The sequence below is a fragment of the Portunus trituberculatus genome, chromosome 45, assembly GCF_017591435.1.
Source record: "Portunus trituberculatus isolate SZX2019 chromosome 45, ASM1759143v1, whole genome shotgun sequence".
Classification (NCBI taxonomy): Eukaryota; Metazoa; Arthropoda; class Malacostraca; order Decapoda; family Portunidae; genus Portunus; species Portunus trituberculatus.
Genome location: NC_059299.1, coordinates 8,074,980 through 8,087,479, shown reverse-complemented (window position 1 = coordinate 8,087,479; position 12,500 = coordinate 8,074,980). Strand labels below are relative to the sequence as shown.

The window sequence follows — 12,500 nt, the reverse complement described above, 5'->3', positions numbered from 1 at the left end:
ACACAGAAACAGATGAGGAGAAAGAGAAAAAAAATAAAGCAAAGGAGATGGAGAAGAGAAGAGAAATATAGAAAAGGAAGAAAGAGATAGAAGGAGGAAGAGATAGAAAGGAAAGAGCGGAAGGAGGAAGAGAGGATGAAAGGAAGATAAATACGAATGAAGGAGAGGAAAATGAGGGGGATGGAGGAAAAATGGAAGGAAAGGAAATAGAAAAGAAATGAGATGATAAAATGATGAAAAACAGGAAGGAATAAAAGGAAGGAATGATATATTTATACAGGAAGGAAGAGAGGGGCGATAAAAGGAGGGAAGGGAAGAGGAGGAAATGAAGGGAAGAGAGAGAGAGAGAGAGAGAGAGAGAGAGAGAGAGAGAGAGAGAGAGAGAGAGAGAGAGAGAGAGAGAGAGAGAGAGAGAGAGAGAGAGAGAGAGAGAGAGAGAGAGAGAGAGAGAGAGAGAGTAAATAGATCAATGTCGTCATAAAAAACAAGAAAATGTCAATTAGACTACCATATATTTTGAGATAAGACACACACACACACACACACACACACACACACTCTTCACCATTTGTAGTTGATGTCATGTTTTCCTTTTCCTTTTGCTTCTGAAGAGGAGGAGGAGGAGGAGGAGGAGGAGGAAGAGGAAGAGGAAGAGGAAGAGGAAGAGGAGGAGGAGGAGGAGGAGGAGGAGGAGGAGGAGGAGGAATGGAGAAGACGGCAAACAAATAATGACGTCATGAGTCTGAAATAAGAACCAGAGACGGAGAAAGAAGAAGAAGAGTAAGAAGAAGAAGAAAAGAAGAAGAAGAAGAAGAAGAAGAAGAAGAAGAAGAAGAAGAAGAAGAAGAAAAGATCAGATAATTAAAAGAGTAAAGAAGATCAGCCGAACGAGCAAGAGGAAGAGAAGCAGAAGAAACAAAGAAAGATAACAGAAAGATCAGAAAAAAGAAAAAGAAAAGAGAAAAAAGAAAATCAAGAAAAGAGAAGCCAAGAAACATCATTGAAACAGAAGACTTTTCCCCTTAACCTCTCTCTCTCTCTCTCTCTCTCTCTCTCTCTCTCTCTCGTAATATGCTTGTACCTCGCCCAATAAGAGATACTGATTTCCCGAGAGATAGAGATAGAGACCATCAAACTCCCTCCCTCCTCTCTCTCTCTCTCTCTCTCTCTCTCTCTCTGTGTGTGTGTGTAGAATCAATGTTTAATTAAATCAAACCTTGGTGTATTTTTATCTCTCTTTAAAGTTATTTTGCTCTCTACCCTTTCTCCTTTCCTCTTCTTTTCATCTTCTTCTCTTCTTCTTTCTTTCCATCTTCTTCTCTTCTTCTTTCTCCTTTCTCTCCTCCTCCTTTCATCATCGTTGTCATTATTGTTGCTTTATCATCACCATTAAGTATTATCATTATTACCAGTGTGTTATTCTATTTCTTATTTGTTTTGGTGGTCGATCTATCCTTGTCTTTCATTATTATTGTTATCATCATCATCATCATCATCATTATCAATATCATGTTACTCGTTTTGTTTGGGAGCATTGCATTGTTATTTTGATATACTGACCATCATCATTCATCATCATCATCATCCTCATCATCATCATTATCATATTCTATTTATTTCAATTAGTCGTGTATTAATGGTGTTGCGTGGTGACCTCATTTTTCATTATCACTATCATTAACCCTTTCAGTACTGGGACGCATTTTGATCATGAGTTTGGGTGTGATTAAACGATCTTATTGACGTTAGCAAGAGTCTATCGAGGTCAGAAGATCAATGGCCGGAGTCTTCACTATTCTAATCTCCCACATAAGTTTCTGAAGCTGTCTAAAATCTCCGAATAGCAAGCAGAATGAATATGAAAACGCGGCATAGCACTGAAGGCGTTAACATCACCATCATCATCATCATCATCATCATCATCATCACCATCGCTATCATCACTCTATTAAACTGATTCAGCTCATTTGCCACCACAATTTCACAATCATTCCTTCTTTTCCCTGATTACAATTGACCTTCACTATTTTCATCACCATCATTACAACCTGTTTTTTTTTTGTATATTTCCATTACAAGTAACTTTTTTTCTATTTACCTTCACGAGAATGATAATTACGTAGCTTACTTAATTACACCTGCCGTTACTCCCTCCAACGAAACTCCCACGCCACACACATTCATCTGTATATAATTCTCTCTCTCTCTCTGTCGTGATGTGAGTTGCAATATCAGTAGGATTATCTTCTTCTTCTCTCTCTCCCAGTCAGCGAAATTTCTGCTTGCTGCGAACGAGCGTGCAAGAGAGAGAGAGAGAGAGAGAGAGAGAGAGAGAGAGAGAGAGAGAGAGAGAGAGAGAGAGAGAGAGAGAGAGAGAGAGAGAGAGAGAGAGAGAGAGAGAGAGAGAGAGAGAGAGAGAGAGAGAGAGAGAGAGAGAGAGAGAGAGAGAGAGAGAGAGAGAGAGAGAGAGAGAGAGAGAGAGAGAGAGAGAGAGAGAGAGAGAGAGAGAGAGAGAGAGAGAGAGAGAGAGAGAGAGAGAGAGAGAGAGAGAGAGAGAGAGAGAGAGAGATTTACGAGAGTATAGGAGTTCTGAGTCACAAATACATGCGTAGTTATGAGAGAGAGAGAGAGAGAGAGAGAGAGAGAGAGAGAGAGAGAGAGAGAGAGAGAGAGAGAGAGAGAGAGAGAGAGAGAGAGAGAGAGAGAGAGAGAGAGAGAGAGAGAGAGAGAGAGAGAGAGAGAGAGAGAGAGAGAGAGAGAGAGAGAGAGAGAGAGAGAGAGAGAGAGAGAGAGAGACACACACACACACACACACACACACACACACACACACACACACACACACACACACACACACACACACACACTAAGCCCACTCACCTGGGGCCTAATTTCCTACCTCGAGACATGGATAATATTTCTTCCTTAAATACAATTGAGGCCAAAGGAGAGGATTAGCGGGAACCTCTCTCTCTCTCTCTCTCTCTCTCTCTCGCTTTATATCCTCTTTCTTCCTTCTTTCCTATTTTCCATTTTCTTTTCTGTCTGAGAGAGAGAGAGAGAGAGAGAGAGAGAGAGAGAGAGAGAGAGAGAGAGAGAGAGAGAGAGAGAGAGACCACCACTAACACAAAAGAATGAAAGAAAGAAGAGGAAAGAAAAAGCAAACAATGAAAGAAGAAAGACAAGTAGGACTCGAATGTTTTAGTGTTTACCTCCTCCTCCTCCTCCTCCTCCTCCTCCTCCTCCTCCTCCTCCTCCTCCTCCTCCTCCTCCTCCTCCTCCCCCAGCTGTTGTAAAAAAATAAAAAAAAAAGTGGGCAGAATATACAAAATGCGAGTGTTGTATTCATGAAAGTTTTACTATTGCACGAGTCACCATAACGTGTGGAAATGACTATATGTGTACCACCACCACCACCACCACCACCACCACCACGACTATCATTACTACCACCACCACCACTATGACTACTACTACCACCACCACCACCACCACTACTCCCATGACCACCACCACCACTACTCCCACGACTATCAATACTATTACCACCACCACGATGACTACTATCACCACTACTACCACCACTATCCCCACGACTATCAATACTACTACCACCACCATTACTCCCACGACTATTATTACTACCACCACCACCACCACTACTACCACTACCACCATTAAAAAGGCAAAAATAAGAGGAAGAAGACTAATAATGATTACTACTACTACTACTACTACTACTACTATTACTACGACTATGTGTGACGATAACAACAATAACAATCCAACAGCCGTCCAGAGAACAATAACACGAGAGGTAATCAAGAGCTGTTACGTTTTATTGTCCGTTTTGTAATGTTCTTTTTATGTTTCTCTCTCTCTCTCTCTCTCTCTCTCTCTCTGCTTTCAACACTGCTCCTCTTGTTCTTTTTTTTTTTTGCTTTTTATTCTTTTTGTTCTTATGTTCCTAGTTTCCTGCGTTAAATTTTTTTCTCTGACATTTTTGCAACAAAGGAGCGAGAATTATGCATTTCTTTTCTTGCATATTAATTTACTTGCAATTTTTCTTTATTTTATTTCTTTTTCGTATGGGCTTTCTTATTCTTTTACATTTTTTTTATGGTATGATTCACTTTTTTTTCATTTTATTTACACGTGTTATTGTTTCGTGCATTGTTAGTGAGTCGTGTTTACATATTTTATTTATTTATTTATTCACTAGGAACAATTCACTCAGATTCACATATATATTTTTCCTCTTTTAAAATTCGACCTTCACAGTATTCATTATTCATATTATACATTATTCAATTTTTCATCTTCATTCTTTGCTTTCATTCAAATGTGCTGCAGGAAAGAAGTCATATACTCGAACACAGAACAGGGAAATGAAACAAGAGAGGATAAAACAAGGCGAGGAAAAGTGACATAAACAAAGACAGGGAAACAGAGACTAAAGCTAAAGAAAAGAAGAAAATCAGAATTGTGGAAAGAAAGAATAGTACAAGAAGTGACAGAAGGAGAAGGAGAAACACATAAAAAGTACAAGAAAAATAACGATAAGGAGGAAGACAGAAACCGGATAGATAAAGACAGAAGAAAGAAAAGAGAAACACAAACTAAAAAGAGAGAAAATACGGGACATTTGACAGAAACAGATGAATAAATGGAAATAATAAGTAAGAAAATAAAATAAAAACATTGATAAATAATAGACACACATACAAAAAAGAGAAGGATAAACAAAGGAAAGAGTTCTAGAAAAGAAAAGAAAAGGGAGGGAAAGTGAAAGAATTATGAACTCTATAAACACAATGAAAAAAAGGGAGATAAAAATAATACTAGAAAAAAAAAGAAGAATGAACATAACATAGATAAAATGAATAGAAACCTAACAAAGGAAATGGAGAGAGAGAGAGAGAGAGAGAGAGAGAGAGAGAGAGAGAGAGAGAGAGAGAGAGAGAGAGAGAGAGAGAGAGAGAGAGAGAGAGAGAGAGAGAGAGAGAGAGAGAGAGAGAGAGAGAGAGAGAGAGAGAGAGAGAGAGAGAGAGAGAGAGAGAGAGAGAGAGAGAGAGAGAGAGAGAAGAGAGAAACGGAAGCCACAAAAATAACAAAAAATAACCACATATGCAAATAAATATCCATGAAAAAAAAAAAAACAGAAATAAAGAAAAACAAGAAAAATATCAACATCACACACACAAACAACAACAACAACAACAACAACCATAGAAAAGAGAAAAAAACAACAAAATATACACAAAATATTCCTAACATATCCTTTAGATCCACAAACACTAACATCCTTCCTCTTCCTTTGGTTCCTAAACACTAACGTCCTGAAGGAAGCGCCCTTGGTACGTCTGCCTCCCAAGGGCCGCTGAGAGTTACGAGGGGCGAGGCGCAGGGAGGGAGGGAGGCGGGGAGAGATTGATGGCTAGGAGACAATGAAAGAAGGAGCAATTAAGGTGAGACGAAGAGGCTCACACCAAGTTTTGTGAGAGAGAGAGAGAGAGAGAGAGAGAGAGAGAGAGAGAGAGAGAGAGAGAGAGAGAGAGAGAGAGAGAGAGAGAGAGAGAGAGAGAGAGAGAGAGAGAGAGAGAGAGAGAGAGAGAGAGAGAGAGAGAGAGAGAGAGATTGATTGATGTCTTTATTGGCCTTTAACTTTTTTTTAAAGTATATTTACATAAGATGGATATAACAGCATTAATCAGGCCAGGTCTGTTAAGCCGAGGCTTTTTACAGACCGGTTGAATTACCTAAGAAAAAAAAATACACGCCAGTGTTACACTAAGAGCTTTTGTATATACTCCAATGTTAATCACAAATCATACAAACATATATGTACAAATACACACACACACACACACACACACACACACACACACACACACACACACACACACACACACACACACACACACACACACTACATATATAAAATTACATACATAATCTACATATACATATGAAAATACACACAAGTTCATGATAAACATAATTATCTGAATATATAAAGAAACACAAACAACCATATCCATATATCCGCATAAAGTACGGATATATGGGTATGCTTATACAAACCCACCAACACACACCCATACCCATAAGTATATGCATGGAAATACACATCTATAGACGCCTACGTACATAACTACATAGATGTTAACATGTATACATAAATACTTCATATATACGCACATACATTACAAACAAATTTGACATATTATCATGTGCACACAAGCATGTAAACGTAATCATTATATAATTCAGCCTTCATATTTAACAAATATAGAAGATTTTATTTTTGTTTTAAATAAATTAATAGAATTTATGGATTTAATGTCTTGATGAAGGTTATTCCAATTCCACACGCCTCTCACACTAACACTTCGTTGGTCATGAACAGTTCTACACTGGGGTATCTTTAAATCCATTGGTCTTCTTGTGTTAATATTATGTGAGGAAACTCAAAAGTAGTGTTTACAGGAAAAATGTATAAAGATTTGAACACAAATATACAAGTTTGTAAAAGAATAATATCCGGGAGTTTTATAAGTTTATGATCATGAAAGAGAGGGTTTGTATGTACGAATTTTGACTTAAAATACATGATTCGTATAATTTTCTTTTGAGCAGTAAATAAATAGTCTATAAGTGTTTTAAATGCGCCTCCCCATATAGCTGAACAATACAATAGATGAGGATAAACAATGGAAAGGTACACCATTCTGAGAGAGAGAGAGAGAGAGAGAGAGAGAGAGAGAGAGAGAGAGAGAGAGAGAGAGAGAGAGAGAGAGAGAGAGAGAGAGAGAGAGAGAGAGAGAGAGAGAGAGAGAGAGAGAGAGAGAGAGAGAGAGAGAGAGAGAGAGAGAGAGAGAGAGAGAGAGAGAGAGAGAGAGAGAGAGAGAGAGAGAGAGAGAGAGAGAGAGTTTTCAGAGGGACGGGTGTAAAGAACTACTCTACAGCACACATCAATAACTAGGACTACTACTACTACTACTACTACTACTACTACTACTACTACTACTATAATTCATAACTTTAGTAAATCAATATAACAATTCCACGTTTTCATCCATAAATATTTTTTTTCTCCATTAAACATAACTCATCACCACAAAATGACTTCAATGAATGTATATAAAAGCGCCTTATAATCCTACGGCTTAGAATAACATAAAAAAAAGAGAAAATGTAGAAAAAAGATAATTAATACAAATACAAAAAAGACAAAAAGAAATCAGTGGAAAAGAAAGAGAAAGAAATAATGAAGCACGATAAATCAAGGTGACAAACACTGATGTATCTCTCCCTCCCGTCTAATCACCGCCAGGTAGCGCCGAGGAACAACTAGAGGCCTAAAGAACTTCAACAATACACATCTCCGCCACACAAAGCACCAATACTACCTTCTTCTTTCCCTCTTTGTCGTTTTCTAATCTTCAAGTATCGAGGAAATGCTCAGAAACACCAAGAAAATAGAATACAGAGACCAATGTTACCTTCTTCTCTTCCTCCTTCACGTTTTCTAATCTTCAAGTATCGAGGAAATGCTCAGAAACTAAAAAAAAAAAGAAAAAAAAAGAAAAGAAAAAATAGTTAGAATACAGAGAGGTTGTTCTTATACACGTGTCTTTCCTTCTTGTCTTATGTTAGCTCATCAGTGCATCTTCCTTCTCCTGTGTCAGTTCGCGTCAGTACCTCTCCCCTTCCTCAGCCCGCGTCAGTAGTACCTCTCATTCTTTCCCTCCTTCAGTACCTCCTGCCCCTCTTTCAATCTTCTTCTATAGAGAGGAAGAATTCAGAACTGAGCAACAGCCACAGGAATGCCGCTGCACTCCCTTTCCCTCTTAATATTCCGCCAGCATCGCATCGATGTGGAATGTACAATATATGGATCCACTACAAAAATGATAAAAAAAAAAAAAAGCCAATAATATCCCTTTCCCTCTCCCTCTCTTAATCTTCATCTGGTATTGGGGAAGACTGTATATACTGAGAAATTGAAAAGATCAGTAATAAAAGGCAACCCAAGTAACACTGCTAAAAAATAGATTAGATAAGGTAGATATATATACAAAAAAGCCATTCTCTAACTAGTATTCTCAAACATTTCTGTGCTGGTATTGGGGAAGACTGCACGAGCATATACTGGGAAATTGAAAAGATCAGTAATGAAAGGCAACCCAAGTAACATTGCTAAAAATAAATTAGATAAGGTAAATATATATACAAAAAAGCCATTCCCTAACTAGTATTCTCAAACACTTCTGTGCTTCACCCCTCACTATTTCAAAAGGCTTTATTTAAATTTACACGTTTTATAATAGGTGTTTTATGGAGCTAGAGGTAGAGTGATTAGATTTCAGATTTCTACATTATTAACTGGAGAAACACTCAATCATCTTTGTGGCCCTTGAAAATAATCGTGGTGAGAGAACAACGTGTTTCTGAATACGGCTCTTTATCTTTCTTCCTTCTAATCTCGGGTCAGCATAAAAAATAACGCATAAAGTTATGACACAGCAAACCGAAACACGTTACTACACACACACATACACACACAAAAAGAAAAACAATATATGAATGAATAAATGAATAAATGAAGTGAAATAAGAAGCAATTAAAATGTATAAAAACAGCTATCATTATCTCCATCTCTTTCGTCTTGGATCGGAAGCAGCAAGGAAAAGTCTGTATTTATAATGAAAAAAGGCGAAAAAACAACAACTTCCTTTCCCACTAAATCTCTGGACATTAGCAAGGAACAACGCACATAAACGTAAAAAACAAGAAGGTACGTATTAACACTGCAAAGAAAAGGAGAAAAAAAAAAAAAAAGAGACAAGAATACCCTTTATCTTCTCTTTCCCCTTAATCTTGCCTGGTATCGGGTGGAAGTGGCGAGTTAGCCTGGCGAGGGGCTCCCGGGCGGCCAGCATCACTGCGGCGCCACATCTAATTGGGCCAATGAACCGCCCCTCACACACACCAGGGGAAAGAAAATCAACCTAAGGCGTCCAGGAGTGACCTTGTATTCCCCCCTACATGCCTCGAGGGAAGAATTAACACTTTTTTTTATGTAATAGGAAGACAAGCCAAGAGTAACGCAATTTATATACGAAACTCACTTAGACGCCAGCACAAAAAGTAAGAAAGGATTAAGCAAAAATAAATAAATAAATAAATAGATAAATAAATAAAAGAAAAGAAAAAATAAACTTAAAGGGAAGAATTAACGTTTTTTTTTTTTATGTAATAGGAAGACACGCCAAGAATAACGCAATTTATATAAGAGACCTACTTAGACGCCAGCACAAAAAGTAAAAATTGATTAAGCAAACATAATAAACTTAAAAGGAAAGAATTAACGTGTTTTTTTTTTTAATGTAATAGGAAGACTAGCCAAGGATAACGAATATATACATAAAAAGATCCACTTCGATGTTGGCCCCAAAGTAGAAGAAGAAAAAAAAAAAGGCTAAAGTAAGATTATTAATAAGCCTTAGAAGAAAGAATTAACTTTTCATGTAATAAGAACACTAGAAAAAAAAAACAAACATATATCTAAAAAAACACCTACTTAAGATACCAGTCACAGAGAAAAAATGAAGTAAAAAGGAATAGACAAAACTATCAATAATCCTCAGACCTTAATCTCTTCCCTCACATAGATACAGTTTCCCCATAATCATCCTCAGCAGTCACCATTTTTAATTCTTCCTCTCCTACCTGTTACATCCATCCCCAGCAGCCTTTCTCCTACCTAAGCTCTCGTGGTATCAAAATCAGATGCCCAGAGACACGTACCAAGTTACTGTGACGCGTGGAAAAGTTGTGACCTTCCTCATGAATGCAAAACGTGAGGGAAGAGAGCACGAGACGAGTGAATGCAGTAGCGGGGAAGAAAAATCAGGTGCGAGGTGAAAGGAGGCAAAATTCAATGTGTAAATGCTTCTTGTTAACAAAATAAAGGAAGAAAATGAGGTGGAGTATGAGATGAAACGAATAATATGAGGAAAAAAAGAGAAGAATTAAAAGCGTGTGGGAGAAACAAAAGTTGAATAAAAGGGAAATTAAAGAATGAAGAGAAAGAGGAAAAAAATTGACGAGAAAGAAAAAAATACGAGAAATACAGAAAATGAATATAAAGAAAAATAAGAAAAGGAAAAGAGAAAAAGGAGAAGAATGAAGAAAAATATGAGGAACAAGAGAAGGAGGAAAAGAAGGAAAATGATAAAGAAAAGATGAGAGATTCTTACCCGGAGAGAGGAAAGAGAGGCTGGAAGGAGGAAAGAGAGAAGACAAGAAGGTATTGGCACTGATTTGAGAGAGAGAGAGAGAGAGAGAGAGAGAGAGAGAGAGAGAGAGAGAGAGAGAGAGAGAGAGAGAGAGAGAGAGAGAGAGAGAGAGAGAGAGAGAGAGAGAGAGAGAGAGAGAGAGAGAGAGAGAGAGAGAGAGAGAGATAGGTTGCTTAATTCCAGAGAGAAAGAAAGAGATTGTGAGACAAAAGTTGGTTGAGTTTGTTTGTTTGTTTGGTCGAGAGAGAGAGAGAGAGAGAGAGAGAGAGAGAGAGAGAGAGAGAGAGAGAGAGAGAGAGAGAGAGAGAGAGAGAGAGAGAGAGAGAGAGAGAGAGAGAGAGAGAGAGAGAGAGAGTCAATACTAGTTATATATACTCTTCGGTTTTGTAAGAGGAGAGAGAGAGAGAGCGGAAGAAGTGATGGAAGGGAGAGTGCATGAGAGGGAGAGGAGAAGGAGAGAAGGAGAGGAGAGAGAAAGAAAAAGGAGGAGAGGAAATAAAAAAAGGAAGGAACGTACATATGAGAAGAAAAGGAGAATGGCGTGAAATGTACGAAAGAGAGAAAGAGAGAAAGAAAGAAAGAGCGAGAGCGAGAGAGAGAGAGAGAGAGAGAGAGAGAGAGAGAGAGAGAGAGAGAGAGAGAGAGAGAGAGAGAGAGAGAGAGAAGACAGACCAAAAAGGCAGAGATAGACAAACAAACAGACAGACAGATGGACACTTCACTAGATGAGCGAAAATAGAGAAGAAAAATCAAAGGAAAGAGAACGAAAGGTGGAGGAAAATCACATTAACGGAAAAAAGGAGGAGGAGGAGGAGGAGGAGGAGGAGGAGGAGGAGGAGGAGGAGAAAAGGGAGAGAAGATGAAAGGTCTCCCAATAATCACAGAAGCAAAATAAAGACGAGAAATAGGAAGGAAAAGAAAGAAAAAAGTAATAAGAAAAAAATAAGGAATTCTTGAGAAAAATAAAAGAAAGGAAAATATAATGAAAGGGAAAGATGAAGGAGATAAAGACTTGAGAGAGAGAGAGAGAGAGAGAGAGAGAGAGAGAGAGAGAGAGAGAGAGAGAGAGAGAGAGAGAGAGAGAGAGAGAGAGAGAGAGAGAGAGAGAGAGAGAGTTTGAACAAGACACATCACAGCTTCGTTAAATCACCGCTAAGTATTTTCAAACATTCTCTTCTCTAATCGGGACTGTTTGAAAAGCCACGTAAATTAATAGCATGTCTTTCTCCTTGTTTATTCTCTATTCTTCTTCATGTACTTTTCTTTCTTCCTCTTCCTCTTTATTCTTTTTTACATAATCTTCACTTTCTTGTTTTCTTCATCGTTCTTTTTTCCTTCTTCTTCATCTTCTTGTTTCTTTTCTTTTCTTTTCTTTTTTTTAACTGATGCGAAATAATAAGTTTCTCGCAAGAATCTAAAAAAAAAGCAAAATAAATAAATAAATAAATAAGAGAAAAAAAAATCCTTGAAAATACCAATAATTTCCACTACCTATCTGTTATTATGGGTCGAGATAAGAGGATGGTAATGTTGGAGGGAATAGTTCACAGTCTCGCTTTAAGCACGCCAACCCTGCAAAAACTATCTGACAAAAGGACCCTCTGACTCTTAAAGGAGATAACGTGTCCCTCAATACTATACTAAATAAGGATGAGTAAGTTATACCTAGGTTTATGAGTGGATATTTTCTTGTTATGATTGACTTACGGGTGAAAAAAATAAACTAAAATGGAAACTATTGTAACTTGAGGGAAGAATGCGTTGAAAATCATTGGTGTAGTAGGGATATAGTGAAGTTTATTTAGCATGTTCCGGTTTAAGAGTGGATATTTTCTTGTTACTATTGACTTGAGGGTTAAAAATGAAAATTAAAAAAGAAATATATCCTAACTTGAGGGAAAAATGCGTCGAAAATCTTTGGTGAAATAGAGAAATAGTAAAGTTTATCTAGCATGTTTCTTGTTATCATTAATTTGAGGGTAAAAAAAAAAAAAAAAAGAAAACTAAAAAGGAAACTATTGTAACCTGAGAGAAAAGTGCGTTGAAAATCATTGGTGTGGAAGAGAAATAGTAACGTCTATCTAGCATGTTCTGGTTTATGAGAGAGAATTTCTTGTTGTCATTGATTTGATGGTGAAAAAGTAACTAAAGAGAAAAAATATCGTAACTTGAGGACAAAAGCATTAAAGAATCATC

General features: G+C 37.5%; 1 protein-coding gene across 3 annotated transcripts in view; it reads right to left on the bottom strand.

Moving 5' to 3' along the window:
• Positions 1-12,500, bottom strand: part of LOC123519437 (transmembrane protein 151B-like) — a 114,971-nt gene that overhangs the window by 24,051 nt on the left and 78,420 nt on the right. The window lies entirely within an intron of this gene.